The sequence below is a fragment of the Theropithecus gelada genome, chromosome 18, assembly GCF_003255815.1.
Source record: "Theropithecus gelada isolate Dixy chromosome 18, Tgel_1.0, whole genome shotgun sequence".
In the NCBI taxonomy this organism is placed as follows: Eukaryota; Metazoa; Chordata; class Mammalia; order Primates; family Cercopithecidae; genus Theropithecus; species Theropithecus gelada.
This window is the reverse complement of record NC_037686.1, coordinates 14,820,519-14,837,152: the sequence shown is the minus strand read 5'-3', so window position 1 is coordinate 14,837,152 and position 16,634 is coordinate 14,820,519. Positions and strand designations below refer to the sequence as shown.

Genomic DNA, 16,634 nt, shown 5'->3' with positions numbered 1-16,634 from the left:
ATTTAATAGATAAGACTTGCTTTAGGCCTTGCAGGTACAAAATACTCCCCATAAATTCTACTTACAGATTAGTTTGGGTTACACTGGCTATTTTAAAATACAAATGCCCTGCTGGACAGTAAATCCCATTTACCTTTTCTATTTTTATTTTTTTAGACTTTTATTTTAGGTTCTGGGGTACACGTGTGGGTTTGTTATACAGGTAAATTGCCTGTCGTGGGGGTTTGGTGTACAGATTATTTCATCACTCAGATGTTGAGTATAGGACCCAGTAGGTAGTTTATCTATCCTCTCCCTCCTCCCAACCTGCACCCTCAAGTAGGTCCTGGTATCTATTGTTCCTTTCTTTGTGTCCATGTGTACTCAGTGTTTAGCTTTCACTTATAAGTGAGAACATGTAGTATTTGATTTTGTTTCTGCATTAGCTAACTTAGGATAATGACCTGTGGCTCCATCCATATTGCTGCAAAGGACAAGATCTCATTCCTTTTTGTGGTGGTGTAGTATTCCATAGTGCATATGTACCACATTTGGTTTATCCAATCTATCACTGATGGGTATCTAGGTTGATTCCATGTATTTGCTATTGTGAATAGTGCTGCAATGAACATACACATACATGTATCTTTATGGAAGAATGATTTATATTCCTTTGGGTGTATACTCAATAATGGGATTGCTGGGTTGAATGGTAGATCTGTCTTAAGTTCTTTGTGAAATTGCCAAACTGCTTTCCACAGTGGCTGAAGTAATTACATTCCCACCAGCAATGTAGAAGCATTCCCTTTTTTCTGCAGGCTCACTATCATCTGTTACGTTTTGACTTTTTAATAATAATTATTCTGACTGATGGGAGGTGGTATTTTGTTATGGTTTTGATTTGCATTTTTCTAATATTTAGTAATGTTGAGTATTTTTTCATATGCTTGTTGGCTGGCGGTGCGTGTATCTTCTTTTGAAAAATGTCTGTTTATGTCCTTTGCCTTTTAATGGGGTTATTGGTTTTTTGCTTGTTAATTTAAGTTTCTTATAGATTGTGGACATTAGACCTTTGTCAGATGTATAGTTTGCAAATATTTTCTCCCATTCTGTAGGTTGTCTGTTTATTCTGTTGATAGTTTATTTTGCTGTGCAGAAGCTTTTTAGTTTAATTAGATCCCATTTGCCAATTTTTGTTTTTGTTGCAATTGCTTTTGGCATCTTGGTCATGAAATCTTTGCCAGGGCCTATGTCCAGAATGGTATTTCTTAGGTTATCTTCCAGGGTTTTTACAGTTTTAGGTTTTACATTTATGTCTTTAATACAAGCTGAGTTGATTTTTGTATATGGTGAAAGGAGGGGGTCCAGTTTCAATCTTCTGCATATGGCTAGCCAGTTATCCCAGAACCATTTATTGAATAGGGAGTCCTTTATCCGTTGATTATTTTTGTCAACTTTGTTGACAAAAACAAAGCTGGTTGTAGGTGAGTGGCTTTATTTTCGGGTTCTCTATTCTGTCTCATTGTTCTGTGTTTCTATTTTTGTGCCAGTACCATGCTGTTTTGGTTACTGTAGCATTGTAGTATAGTTTGAAGTTAGATAATGTGATACCTCTAGCCTTGTACTTTTTGCTTAGTCTTGCTTTGGATATCCAGGCTCTTTTTTGGTTCTGCATGAATTTTAGAATAGTTTTTGCTAATTCTGTGAAAAATGTCATTGGTTGTTTGATAGGAATAGCAGTGAGTCTGTAAATTGCTTTGGGCAGTATGGCCGTTTTAACAATATTGATTCTTCCTATCTGTCAGCTTGGAATGTTTTCCCATTCGTTTGTGTCATCTCTGATTTCTTTCAGCAGTGTTTTGTAATTCTCATGGTGGAGATCTTTCACCTCTTTGGTTAGTTGTATTCCTAGTCGCGTGTGTGTGTGTGTGTGTGTGTGTGTGTGTGTGGCTATTGTGATTGGGAGTTCATTCTTAATTTGGCTCTCCCCTTGGATGTTGAGAGATAGAAATGCTGATTTTTATACATTGATTTTATATCTTGAAACTTTGCAGAAATTGTTGATCAGTTCTAGGAGATTTAGGGCAGAGACTATGGGGCTTCCTAGGTGTAGGGAGGTAATTGAGGTCTACCCACATGCACACACTGGCAAAGTGGGGCTGTGGGCTCCACCTCAGCAAAGAGGTGGAAGTGGAGGCTGCAGCAGGGGGAGGCTGTGGGTGGGTGATTGCTCCTCAGTGGGGCTGGTGTGCTGGAGCTCTCCTAAGGTCAGGTGTGGTCTGCCAGTAAAGGAGCTATGATCATGGCCCTTGGAAGTCACCCTGGTTGGGCATCAGAGGCTGTGCTGCAAGTGGGTGCAGCAAGCTGGGGCCCCAGGAGAGGCCAGCAGACAGGGGTTTCTCAGATTGGACTGGGCCTCATCTCATGGGCAAGACCACTTTGCTCTGTTCAGGTCTGGCAGTCATTAAAGGCCAAGGCCACCTAAAGGAGCATGGAGGGTTTTGGGGAATGGGCATCCCCAGCCATGCTCCACTATAGCTGTTTCTATGCCAAACCCTCTGGGTGCCACGTAGACTGGAGTCCTGCCCCTACCACCTCTCTAAGCAGCTCTCCCTACCAGCTCAAGTGTCCATGGGAGTCGTGGGGTCTCCTGCAGCTAGGATTCTGGAGGTCCATGGTGAGAGCAGGCCACCCCTTGCCTGTTCAACTCACCCCTTTCTCAGGAAACACTATATTTTAAAACTCTTTGGTTTTTTTTTTCCCTCTAAATTATATAAGCTCGTAAGGCTTTCTTTCTTAATTTTAAATTTTATTTATTTAAATTGACAAGTGAAAATTGTGTGTATTTATGGTGTATAACAATGTTTTGATGTATGTATGCACTGCCGAACGGCGAAATCAAGCTATTTAACATATGCATAACCTCACTTTTTTGTAATGAGAAGACAAAATGTATTCTCTTAGCACTTTTCATATATGCAATTGTTATTAACTGTGGTCACTATGTTGTATAATAGATCTCTCGAACTTATTTCTCCAATCTAAATGAAATTCTGTATCCTCTGGCCAACATCTCCATCCACCCCCACACTAGTCTTTCATAACCACCATTCTGCTCTCTACTTCTATGAGGTCAGCTTTTTTAGAGTCCACATAGAAATGACATCATGTGGCTTTTGTCTTTCTCTGCCTGGCTTGTTGCACTTAACGTAATGTCCTCCAGGTTCATTCATGTTGTTACAAATGACAAAATTTTGTTCTTTTTAAAGGCTAAATAGTATCCCATGGTATATATACCACATTTTAAAAATTCATTAATCAGCTGATGGACACTTAAGTTGATTCCATATCTGGGCTATTGTCGGTAATGCTTCAATAAATGTGGGAGTGTGGATATCTCTTCCACATACTGATTTCATTCCCTTTGGATATATATCTAGTAGTGAGATTGCTGGATCCTGTGGTAGCTCTATTTTAATTTTCTGAGGAACTCTCCATACTGTTTTCCACAGTGGCTGTGCTAATTCACATTCTCACCAACAGTGTTCAAGGGTTCCCTTTTCTCCACATCCTTGCCCACACTTTTATCTTTTTTAAGGCTTTCAGTCCAGCAAATTTTAAAATGATACACACACCTACTATGAATACTAATAAAAAATGACAAAATTTCCAGAATACTTTACAGAAGAAAGTAAAAAACTAAATAACATGTTTTCATTGAAGCATTTTTTCCTAATATCCAAAGACTGGAAACCACACAAGTACAAGTGTCCACCAATAGGGGATTGACCATATAAACCTAGGTATTTAATATATCCACAAAATGAAATATGTGACAGCTGCAGCTGACAGTGAGGAATAGTACTAGATGGGGCCGAGAGAAGGAGTGTGTTTTCTTGTTGCATTTTGTGTGATAGATGCAGCTTAACGCCACTAGCAGCTTCACCTGGTTCTGGTAGGGCGGCTGGGCCAGCTGAAAGGCCTCTTTTATAGGCAGAAGCCTCTTCTTTCCCATGGCATGGGGGCTGGCCCTGCCCACGCTCCACTGCAGCTGGCCCGACCACCCCAAGGCCAAGGTCTTCATAGAGCCACCCTGGATGGCTACAGAGCACCCAGGTACCCACCTTGTTTTGAGGGATGTTACACTGATAGGAGGCATTCAGAAGTTTTCCTAAATGATTGAAATATTAGCACAACAATTCATTTCTGTTAACTCCCTAGAGCGTGTTCCAACTGACCTTTTGTAATAAGTTTTTTCCAAGTTTACAACTCCTGAGAAGGTAGAAGGATGATGAAATTTCAGAAGAAATTTTGAAATCTGTGAAATCTTAGCCTTTGGGAGCCAGTCTTTGGATACAACATTGTTACCTAAATGATATGCTGTAATCCTAAACCTCTTTTTCAGGAAGCCGGCTGGAAAAACATTCAGTGATGCAGTAGGCTGTGGAATTGCTGAAATGTAGCCTGAGTTTTGGGAAATATGTGATGTGTTAAAATAGCTGGGACCCCAGGGATGGTGATGCACCAGACCAGCTGTGAACCGACATTAATTCAAACCTCTCGACTCTGAGACACGTGGTTTCTCAATATGAACAATGTGGAAGACGGTAATTTTCTGCAAGCTCATTTTCGAAACCTGCTGTTTGTACATATTATTAGAGACTTATTTTTTTCACTTGTTTCAAGTGTATTCATAATTGCTCTTCGAAGCATTTTTATGATGGCTGCTTAAAAATTCTCATCAGATGATTCCAACGTCTGTGTCATCTCTGTTGATTGTCTTTTCTCATTCAAATTGAGATTTTCCTTGTTCTTGGTATGAGTGATTTTCATTTACATCTTGGACATTTTGGATATTATGTTATGAGACTCTGGATCTGATTTAAATCTCCTGATTTAGGGCTTCTCTGGTTTTACATCACCAAGGGGAAGGGACCTTGCCTGTAACTGCCAAGTGAGGGTGAAAGTCCAGCTCCCCCCAGCCTCTAGTGACACTTGTGGGGGTGTTTTGTTACTCCTGGGGTGGATGGGGGGCAGGCTCCACATCAGGCTTCTGCTGACCCTGCCTGGCTGGCGGGGGGTAGGGGCCTCTCATTACTGGTGTCTGCATGCCCTCCACTGACATTGAGGGAGACCACGGGCTCACTATCCCTGGGAGGTAGTGAAAGTCCTGGCTTCTCACTCAGCCTCTTCTGCCTCCACCCTACCAGGAAGAGGTGGGGCACCTGGGCCATTATGGGAATAGTATACTGCCATAATGTGACCTGCTCTTACCATTTTTAAAAAACTTTTCACACATACACAAAAGTAGAGAGACAAATATAATGAATTCCATATACTCATCATCCAGCTTCAACAATGATATTTTGCCAGTCTAGTTTCATCTGTCTCCCCCAAACTTGTCTTGCTCATATATTTTATAGCAAACCCTAGATATTACTTCATTTAGTAATACATACTTCATATGGTATTTTAAAAATAATAACTTCAATTCCATTATCATTTTTAGCAAATTAATTATTTCTGAATATCTTTTTTATCAGTCTTCATTCAAATTTTCATGATTATATAAAAACGCTCTTTTTTACAGTTGGTTTTTTACATTGCAGTTCTCACCTTAAAGACAAACAATCTAACATTCTCCTCTTGGTAGTTGTTGCCCATCTTTTTACTCCCTTTTATGATCAAATTCCATGAAGGAGACGTCTAAACTCACTGTCTGATTCCTCAACTCCCATTTTCTTTTTAACCCACTTTGATTTTGTCCCCATAAGTCCACTGGAACCGCTCGGTATCCCCAATGGCCCCCATGTTTTCAAACCCAGTGGTTCTTTTTAATATATACCAAAGTCTCAAGCAGTTGAGGAAGCTGATGTTTTCCTCCTGGAACACTTTCCTCACTTGGTTTCTGGGACATCATGTTCACATCCTTTTCTTAACTCACTTGCTACCTCTCCCCTTCCTGGTCTCTAATTTTTGGAATACTCTAGGAAGTACTTGGTTCTCTTTAGTATATGCATGTATTTCTTAGGTGATAACCAAACTTTCTGTGTTCATACTAACTTTTCATCTGTCCTCCAAGCTATAGGTCAAACTAACATATACATCATCTTCTCTTGGATGTCTAATAAGCATCTTAAACTTTACATCTTCAAATACTGACTCTAAATCAGACCGTGCTCCTCCCCAAGTCTTCCTCATTTCAGCAAATGGCATAACAATAGTAAAAGAAGAGAGTAATGAGTTGAGTTGGCATCATAAACTTGGGTTATCTGGGTAGGCCTCTCTGAAGAGGTAATATCTGAACTGAAGTTAGAATGACGAGAAGGATCTGGTTAAAAAAAAAAAAGAGAGAGAGAGAGACAGAGGAATCTGGGAATCATTCTTTATTTTCTTATCCCCACATCTGATCTATCAACAAATTCTTTTTGCTCCACCTTCAGAACAAATACGGAACCTGACTAGTCTTCATTACTTTCATTACTACTACCTTTTACTAAGTCACCATCTTTTTCACTTGGACACTGCAATCGTTTTTCAAGTGGTCTTCCACGAGGATGTAATCTCTTATCAGGACGGAGACATCTTTTATTTACTGATATACTCCCTGCACTTGCAACAAAACCTGGTGAATATTGATGCTCAGTAAATTATTATTGAATGCTTTCTCTACTTTTATCAGCCAGATAAGGTTCATGGTACCTTTCTGCTCAATATATATCCATTCAATGGTTTTATATCACAATTAAACCTAAAATCTGATTCTCACCTTACATGATCTGTCCCCTGCTATCGCCCCAACTCATCTTCATCTGCCTTTCTCCTTGCTCCCTCAACTCCAGCCACACTGGTTTCCTGGATGTACCTCAGACATGCCAAGCATGCTCCTATTTCATGGCCACACATAGCTTTTCCTTCCACCTGGGACATTGTTTCCCCAAATCTTCCCTGCTGGCTTCTTCTCCTAGTTTCTGCTCAAGTACTGCTTCTTTTGAGCACCTTTCCTGACAACATTATTTAGAGTGTCAACACATTACTCTCTTTCCTTTACTATGATTTTTTTTCTTCATAACCCTTGTAACCAAAGGACATTTATTAATTTACTTTTTATTGTCTATCAAATTCACTGGAATGTGAGATACATGAGATAACTCTTATGTAACTCTAGCTCAGTAATGTTGTTGAATGAAGATATGTATCAATCCCGCAATATAACCTTCTTGCCTTACAAGTGTGGGCATTGAGAACCTGAGAGGTAAGGTTGCTTGTTAGGTTGGTGGCTGAGCCGCAGCTCCACTGCTATCCTCTGGAGTCTCAGTCCAAATTAAATTTTACTACATGGCATTGCAATAAGGCCCTGAAAATTCTACTAGTTCCATTCCCTGCCCACTATAAATGCAGAGTTGCTGCATGTTTTTATTTCACATCTTTAACAATAGTGCAAGCTGGTTGGCACTTTTCAGGATTTCCCTAAGGGGAGAGGAGGAGCAGAACACCTCTGCTGGTTTCTCCTTTGAAACGGAGACTTTGCAACGTCAGCTGCCATGCCATTGTTGGACAACAATATGTGTCTCAGAGGCAAGGAAAATTTCCCACACTCGGTGCTTACCAGACGCCTGGCTGGTGAGCCCTGGTCTCCCCATTACTCCTGGGTTCCTTGTTTCTTTTTCCTCTCTCTTTGTTATGTCATCTATTCATGACTGGGGCAAGATGCCATGCTATTCTTTCTCAATTCTGGATCAGTCTGTTATTAGCTATTCTCCTTGGGTGCCCTATTCATGAAAACCCAGCCACCCCCAGTTGCAATAGGTGAATTACGTGGAAAAGTTCAAGGCACATTTTTCCTGCTTGGTTTGTGTGTTTCCTGTGATTCAGCAATCTTCAGAGAGAGCTCTTCATCATGTTACACCATCATGGCCTGTGTCTCTTGGTCAAAGTAGGCTAAATCCAGTCCGGAGTTTGTGGATGTTCTCAGGGAATACTAAAGCCAAGGGGCAGCAAAGTGAGTCTGTGTTGTGGGTTTGTTTCATCAATCTGTGGTTTTAAGAGACCTAAAAATGGAAATGTACTCATGGTAAGAGCAAGTGGATAGAAGGTTAAACACGTGGTGCTCCAGTCACTTTAGGTTAAACTTTAATTCCTCTCTGGGTGTGCCTCCCCCAGCTCTAACACTTTTCTAAGTTACCCTGCTTTCTGGACATCAGGTTCCCCACTCAGTAAATGGGGCTCAGAGCAATAACCTGATACAGAAATCTGGTGTTTTGTATTGTGCTTTTAGCTATTTTTAGACAGGAATTGAAGCCAGACTGAGCATCCTTTCATCTGCAGAGCTTAAGTGCAGGATGTTGGGAATCAGGACTCCAATTCATTGAACATGTGCCTGATCCTTTCACCTGTGAAGTTGCATACTTTTTCCCAGTTCAGGAGTTATACATATGTATGTGTGTGCCTGCCTGCATGTGTGTGTACGTGTGTGTGTGTGTGAATGAAAGAACTGAACTGAGTCCTGAAATGCCTTTTGAAATGTTAAATCATCAGATAAAATAGAAACGGTGCAGTATTGTATCTTAAACTTACAGATTAAGTACCTTAATTTCTAAGTATCGTATCTTAATGTTAACGTATTTTATAGTATTGTATTAGTATTGTATTTTAAACTTACAGATTAATAGCACCAAATCTGTGAAGCCAGAAGATGTGGATTCAAACTCCTGCTGCACATCTTGTATGCTTTTTGATTTTGAAAGAGTTTTTTTTTTTTTTTTTTCCTTTCTGAGCCTTGGCTTTCATATACACAAAATGAAGTTACCAATAATGTCAACCTTATAGGGTAAGCATGAAGATTAGATAATGTATATGTATATAAAATGTATAAAATGCTTAGTATAGTCTGATATTTGATAAGTGCTCAATAACTTAGTGTTCAACAAAAATTATAATTAGTAATGTAATACACAGTGCCATAGAATCAGTGATAACATAGAATTGCATGTTTTCTATCGTATTCCCTTCTCTTTAGAATTTCACTGAAGCTTCTCTCTGCCTAACTGTACACCTTTCCAAAGACAAACCTCCCCAAATATGATGGTCATGGTGGCCCCTTGAAGGAAATCGCTTCATTGCTTGCTAGTCTTCTGGGAGATCTCCAAGCACTTTTTTTCTAGAGAACTACAGATCATATTTTTATATTTTTCCCTTAATTTTAAGCTGTTTCTGAGGATTTAGGAAGGGGACAAATTATTGTGTGGGATTTACTCTTTCCGTTCATTCTTGTAAATGAATAAAATCACCTAAAATACTCACCATGGGTTATTGGGGAGAGAAAAAGGGAGCACGGAAGAGAGTGGAGAGGAAAAGCAATGTGCAAATGATAGTTTACCACTCAGGACCAAGTTTGACATGTAACAAATTCCAAATAACTGTGCCTCAAACAAGGTAAAGCTTTATTTATCTCATGTAGAAAAAGTTCCGCGTGGCGGAACGTGGCGTGGGGTTAGCATGTCCCTCTCTGGTCTTCTGTGACTGGATGCCCATATTTTCTTTCTGTCATCCTTGGTGTGTGGCTTTCAGCTGTAAGATCTCTTTATGTCCCATGGTGGCTGCTGGAGCTTTAGTCTCCATGTCCACATTCTTGGGGACATGATAAAATAGATAAAATACAGGATACTCAGACTTGAATTTTAGGTAAACAACAAATGATTTTTTAGTGTTAGTATGTTCCAAACTGCATAGAACATACTTATACTAAAACTAATTATTTGTCATTTGTCTGAAATTTAAATTTAAGTAGGCACCTTGTGTTTTTATTTTTTAAATGTAACAACTTGACATATTCTAGGCAGAAAGAAGGAGGAAGGAAGGAGGGCAGAAGGTCCCAGGATTGTCCCTCCTGGGTGAGTAAGGCCCTTTTATACACTTCTGCTTACACCTCATTGGTTACCCTTAGCTACAAGGGAGAATAAATGAATGCCTAGAAGAAAACTGACATTCTGTTAGTAAGGAAGAAGGAAAAAATAAAATACTGGGTAGACAAACAGAAATTTCTGTGACAGGCAGAAGTTTGTTCCAATGCTTCTGTCAGGTGGATGAATGGAGAGATCAGACTCTCACAGTACTTTTTAACAGTTTCTTTTCTTTTTTTTATTATACTTTATGTTCTAGGGTACTTGTGCACAACGTGCAGGTTTGTTACATGTGTATACATGTGCCATGTTGGTGTGCTGCACCCATTAACTCATCATTTACATTAGGTATATCTCCTAATGCTATCCCTCCCCCCTCCCCCCACCCTAGAACAGGCTCCGGTGTGTGATGTTCCCCTTCCTGTGTCCAAGTGATCTCATTGTTCAAGTTCCACCTATGAGTGAGAACATGCAGTCTTTGGTTTTCAGTTCTTGTGAGAGTTTGCTGAGAATGATGGTTTCCAGCTGCATCCATGTCCCTACAAAGGACATGAACTCATCCTTTTTAATGGCTGCATAGTATTCCATGATGTATATGTGCCACATTTTCTTAATCCAGTCTGTCACTGATGGACATTTGGGTTGGTTCCAAGTCTTTGCTATTGTGAATAGTGCCGCAATAAACATATGTGTGCATGTGTCTTTATAGCAGCATGATTTATAATCCTTTGGGTATATATCCAGTAATGGGATGGCTGGGTCAAATGGTATTTCTAGTTCTAGATCCTTGAGGAATTGCCACACTGTCTTCCACAATTTTTTAACAGTTTCTTAAGTGGGACATCTTAAAAGTCTTCCTTTCAACCTCTTCACTCCTCTACACCAGTTTAGCAGTGTAGATGCTGCAAAGTAACCCAAGGACATTGTCCATTTTTCTGGAAGACTTTCCTATCCTTTTTATATATGGAAAAATATAAATTAATTAGAAAAACTTAGCATATTAAGGTCTGTTTTAGGAATGTCCCTAACTTAGGTATTTTGGGCACATGGTTTTGGGCTATGTACTAAATGATTTATTCTATATACTTTCATCAATATCTCCTGAGATATAAGTATGAAACACTAACAACCACCTTAGAATAGTTTAAAATAAATCAACAGACAATAAATATGGAGCTTTCCAATCTAACATACTTCATATTCTCTTGGCTATAGGAAGAAGTCCATTTATGCTGAAATATTTGTCAATGATAAGAATGAATTTATTGTTAGTAAGTAATTTATTGTTAACAAGTAACAAGTAAAGGCATTTTAACATAGTACAGGAGGAGGATATTCAATATAGTCAAAGGCAACACTAGTCAGCAGACAAGAAAACAAATAGGTTTATGAAAATGGGATATTTGAGCCCTTGAAAAGCTTGTGTCTACAAATGACCAGTTTTTAAAAGAATTCTGGGAATACATACAGAACTGATATAGTAGTATGGCCTTTAGAAACCCACAAAATAGCTTTGATCTTGGATTATGCTATGCAGTGGCTACAGGACTAGACAGCAGCTGTGGCATAAGGTATCCCAATAGTACCTCTGCTCAATGACCCAAGGCTTGGCAGGAGAAATATTGGGCTGGGAGACTTGAAGATCATGTTTAGTGGTGAAACCAAGCAGATGGTTCACCTGAAGCATTACTCCGAGAGGGCTAATTAGAGAAACAAACCTAGGGACTTGCCGAGGTACCCGAGTAAGCAGGTTGGAATGAAAGTAGAAGGCGAAGCCTCCTTTGGGTTTGCACAAGATCCAGAGTGCAGGTGACAAATACTTTTTGTAGTGTGTGCTCAGGCTTTTCTGTGGGTGGGAAGGTGTGGTTAAGAGCACTGTGCTGGTCTGGACAAGGGTCAAGGAGACACACAACATAGTGGTAAGAAGTATGGTGATCCCTTGTTTGCCTGGGACTCAGTTCCAGAGCATAGGACTTATAGCATAAACTGGGAAAGTCCTGGTCATACTATGAAAAAAGAAGGTGTTGAAATCACAAGTGGACTTTGGGCCCAGTTGGCCTAAACAGTAAGGAATCATCAGTTATCAAAGCTGAAAGAAACCTCAGAGGCTGTCCATCTATGTAAAACTTTTAACTCAATTAAGATCTCTCTCAAATAGCAGTCCCCAACTTTTTTGTCACCAGGGACCGGTTTCACAGAAGACAATTTTTCCACAGACTGGGGTAGAGTAGGAAGGATGATTTTAGGATGATTCAACCACATTACATTTATCATGCACTTTATTTTTATTGTAATATATAATGAAATAATTATGCAACTCACCATAATGTAGAATCAGTGGGAGCCCTGAGCTTGTATTCCTGCAACTGGACGGTCCCACCTGAGGGTGATGGAAGACAGTGACATGAAAGTGTGTTGCTTATGTCCAGTCTACTCTGTAATCTCATTTTGGTTGCTGTTACTGCAGAAAATTCTGCTTCACTAAGATAGGATGCTGAAAATGGAAGCAGGCTTTTCAGTGCTTTTGTGGCAGTCACAGAATATTTCGCCTTGACTTTAATCCAGAACTGTGGAGATTTGAAGTTTTCTCAAACATACTTTTAAGGCTACCATCATTTTCAGTCTCAAGCAGTTGATCCTCTTCTAGCATGGACAAAATCTATTCACCTGGCATATTCACAAATGAGTCACAGATCCATTCCTTCCCAGTTTGGGAGTATTTTGTGGTTGGGAAGTAATGCCCAAACTCCTTTGAAAGCTAAGATAGGTGATCATGCACCAGCTGGGAGAAAGACAGCCCTGGCTCTGTCTCTTTCAAAATCTTTGCTAATGTTTGAAACATGTCAGAGATCCCAATTCCCAATGTTCACTTGGTGCCCCTATAATTCCAGTTTGGCTTTGAATGAAGCCACTTTATCTGCCAACTTAAATACAGTTGTCATTCTCCCCTGAAGTGACATACTGATTTTATTGAACAGGTGGAATATGTCCCAAAAGTAAGCAAGTTTTGGGACCCATTCTATGTCACTGAAATATGTTGCCAGTGGTGACTCTTTTTCTAAAAGAAATCTCTGCAGTGGCTCTCATAACTCAAAAACTCTGGCCAGTGATCTACCTTTAGAAAGCCATCTCACTTCTGTGTATAAGAGAAGATATGTGTGCTCTTTGTCCATCTCCTCACAGAGCTGAGTGAACAAACATGAGTTAAGGGCATGTACGTTATTAAGGTTGATAATTTTAATCACACCCTGCAAAACATTATTAAGTTCAGGTGACATTTTTTGGCTAGTCAGCATTTCTCTAGGAATGACACAGTGCATAGACTCACACTCTGAAGCAACCTCTTTGACCCAGGTAGTGAAACCAGAAAGCCATCCAGTCATGGCAGCTGCTTCATCCATGCATAAACCTACCCAAAATGACCAATTCAGTTTTCCCGACATGCAGTCGTTCAAAGACTTAAATAGTTCTGCAGCTGTGGTGTTGGTTGGCAATAAAAGTGCACATAACATATCCTCATGCACATCCTCCTGAAAAATAAATCACACAGAAACAAGCATTGTTGTATTGTGGTCAACACTGGTAGACTTGTCAACCTGGATTGTATACCATATTGGCTCATTAATTTTCTCTGACAGTTGTGCCTCAAGAGCCTCTACTATTTCATAAATTCATCTAGTTTTGGTACTAGCTGAAAGAGGAACAAGTGCCACTTTTGAACCGCAGCCTCCGCTAAAAGTTCATGACAGGCCAGGTGCGGTGGCTCACTTCTGTAGTCCTAGCACTTTGGGAGGCTGAGGCGGGGGGATCACTTGAGGTCAGGAGTTCAAGACCAGCCTGGCCAACGTGGCGAAACCCATTTCCACTAAAAATACAAAAATTAGCCGGGCGTGGTTGCAGATGCCTGTAGTCCCAGGTACTCGGGAGGCTGAGGCAGGAGAATTACTTGAATCGGGGAGGCGGAGGTTGCAGTGAGCCAAGATTATGCCACTGCACGTCAGCCTGGGCAACAGAGTGAGACTCCATCTCAAAAATAAATAAATAAATAAAATTCATGACAGATGTCCTTAGCAGCTGGCAAGATCAACTCTTCACCAATAGTAAAGGGCATCTTACCTTTAGCAATGCAGTTAGCCACTAAGAATGATGCTGTCTGTGCAGACACATTTGATGAAGTGGTGGCCTTCAATAATTGCTTCTGTTCTTTGTGTTCACGTTTTTCTCTTTTGAAAAACTCCAAAGGCTTATCTTTTAATGCAGGGTGATTGGTCTCCATGTGGCGAAGCAGTTTGGAAGGTTTCATGCCTTTGGTGGATACCTAGTCACCATATATTATACAAAGCAGGCTTGGAGAAGGTGAATCACCTGTTGTAACGAAACCATAATTTAAGTAGGACTCTTAGTATTTTCTTGTAAATGAAGATTTCTTTTTGTTGGCAGTCTTAGAGTCTTCTGCTGTCTCATCATTGGATCTTTCCCTCTTTTCAAAGAAGCTCTCGAGTGACGTTTATTTTTCACTCATTTTGGCTTGGGTTAGCTTGTGGGCTTACCAAAACTGTGACAGAGACAAGAGCTCAGTGCAGGAAGGAGGCATGGATGGAAGTGGTAAATAAAATAATGGCAGGCCACACACGGACTGAAATAAGTGTCAGATTCTGACTTAAAGCCTGCCACCGGATGCAGCTGTACAATCAAAGTACATCAACTCACTTGCCACTATAAAGCCTGACACCAGATGAAGCTTAATTGTCATTTGCCACTCACTGATAGAATTTTGTTATGAGTCTGCAAGCAACTGATTTATTAAGGTTTCTGTTCAGTCGAACCTCTCTGCTAATGTTAATCTGTATTTGCAGCTGCTCCCCAGTGCTAGCATAACTGCTTCAGCCCCATCTCAGATCATCGGTCATTAGATTCTCATAAGGAGCGTGCAACCTAGATCCCTCACCTGCACAGTTCCCAATAGGGTTCGTGCTCCCATGAGACTCTAATGCTGCCACTGATCTGACAGGAGGCGGAGCTCAGGTGGTAACACGAGCGATGGGGTGTAGCTGTAAATACAGATGAAGCTTTGCTCACTTGCCCACCACTCAGCTCCTGCTGTACGGTCCAGTTCCTAACAGGCCACAGACTCGTATTAGTCCATGGCCCTGGGGGCTGAGAATCCCTGCTTTAGACTACCCACAACTGGTAGGTTTTTTTTTTTTTTTTTTTTCCCCCTGAACACTTCTATTTTATTTCTTATTAATTTTTTCCAACTTTTAGGTTCATTGGGTTTGTTACATGGGTAAATGGCATGTCATTGAGGTTTGGGGTGTGAAGGATCCCATCACCTAGGTAGTAAGCCTAGTACCCAATAGGTATTCTTTCAGCTCTTGCCCCGCTCCCACCCTGAACACTTTTAAATGGTTTGAATTTTTAGCTATTATCATGCTATTGAAGGATTTTTAAAATGGAAAGTTACAATAAAGCAGCTCCCTTTTATTTTGATCTATTCAGAAACTAAAGTCCCTTGCACACATTTCATTTCCTGAATAACTGGGCATTTACTCTTATTTATAACTACTTAAATATCAATTTTATAACTAACAGAGATGTACTGGGAAAATGACAGAATGTATAGCCAGAAGCTCTGCGTTTGAGTCCCAGTTCTATCCTGAATGAATTCTTTGATCTTGCCCGGTTAGGAGGCTCAGAGAGATTATGTGACCTGCTCAGTACAGCAGAGCATTGTAACGACCTAGAGTCTTGCTCCAGAAAACCAAGCCCATAATCTGAGTTCCTCAGACTTCTTTGCTTTATCAACTATAATTCCCTTGAGTTGTTGGCTAACATCTTGCTAATGTTAAAACAGAAATCCAGGGGTCCTACTGATCCTCTTCAGGCTATCGTGACACAAAAGAATGTAAAGAGGCCCATATCTTGATGACATATCTTTTTAGCTAAAAAATGTGCATATTATTACTATGCATCTGCAGCACAGCCTGTACTTCTCAGTTCACTTTAACTGCAGTCTCATGACTGACACAGATGTTATTGCTCCCCAATTACAGTGTTTTCTGCTTGGAGGCATCTCATCCTCTGTAATAGATCATGGGCCAGAGCCCCAGTGCTAAACATTAGCTAGTAATTTATGATCATACCTTCTGAGCAGAGAGGGCAGCCATAGCTCACTTTGGACTTGGAAAAGCACTCCAGGTTTTCCCTCAGCTCTTTTTTCCCCTCTTTTCTTTTTCTGCATTTGCTCATTACTATATCTTTTCAATTTAGGGATGGCCTGGATCCTGCCATGTAAATCAAAGAAGAGAGGGCCTGACTTAGCCGCCTAGCCTGGTTCACCTGGAACCCATTAGGATACAGGATCATAAACACCTCTATTTTCCCTTCAGAGAGAGACCAGAACCACTGGAGTTAAGCTACCTGCATAAGAGTTGAGTGCGATCAGCTGTACTTAATCTTTAAATGTCCAACCCACTGATAACCTTTGGTTTGCTTTGATAACTATGAAATAAATTCTCACTGCATTGGATACTGGCATTCTGGTTTTTATTCAAGGCTGTATTGCAGATGTCATAGAATTTTGGACTGGACAGCAGTCCTTGGAGATCTCTGGGTCCAGTTACTGGCTTTCAGGCACTTAATTTCTAAGCCTTCCTCTGCCAACTGTAAATTTCTTCAGGGAATGACATGGCATTTGTGCATTACCAACCTTTAGGTACTTTATGGGGTGAAAACCATTTGGAGGTGGGAGAA

At 40.4% G+C, this 16,634-nt stretch overlaps 1 long non-coding RNA gene across 1 annotated transcript in view; it reads left to right on the top strand.

Annotated features, from left to right (window-relative positions):
* LOC112611672 overlaps positions 1 to 16,410 on the top strand; it is a 60,206-nt gene extending 43,796 nt beyond the window's left edge. Inside the window, exon 2 of the long non-coding RNA XR_003116707.1 lies at positions 16,152 to 16,410. This is a non-coding gene — a long non-coding RNA (uncharacterized LOC112611672). The remainder of the gene's footprint in view (positions 1 to 16,151) is intronic.
* Positions 16,411 to 16,634: the final 224 nt, after the last annotated feature.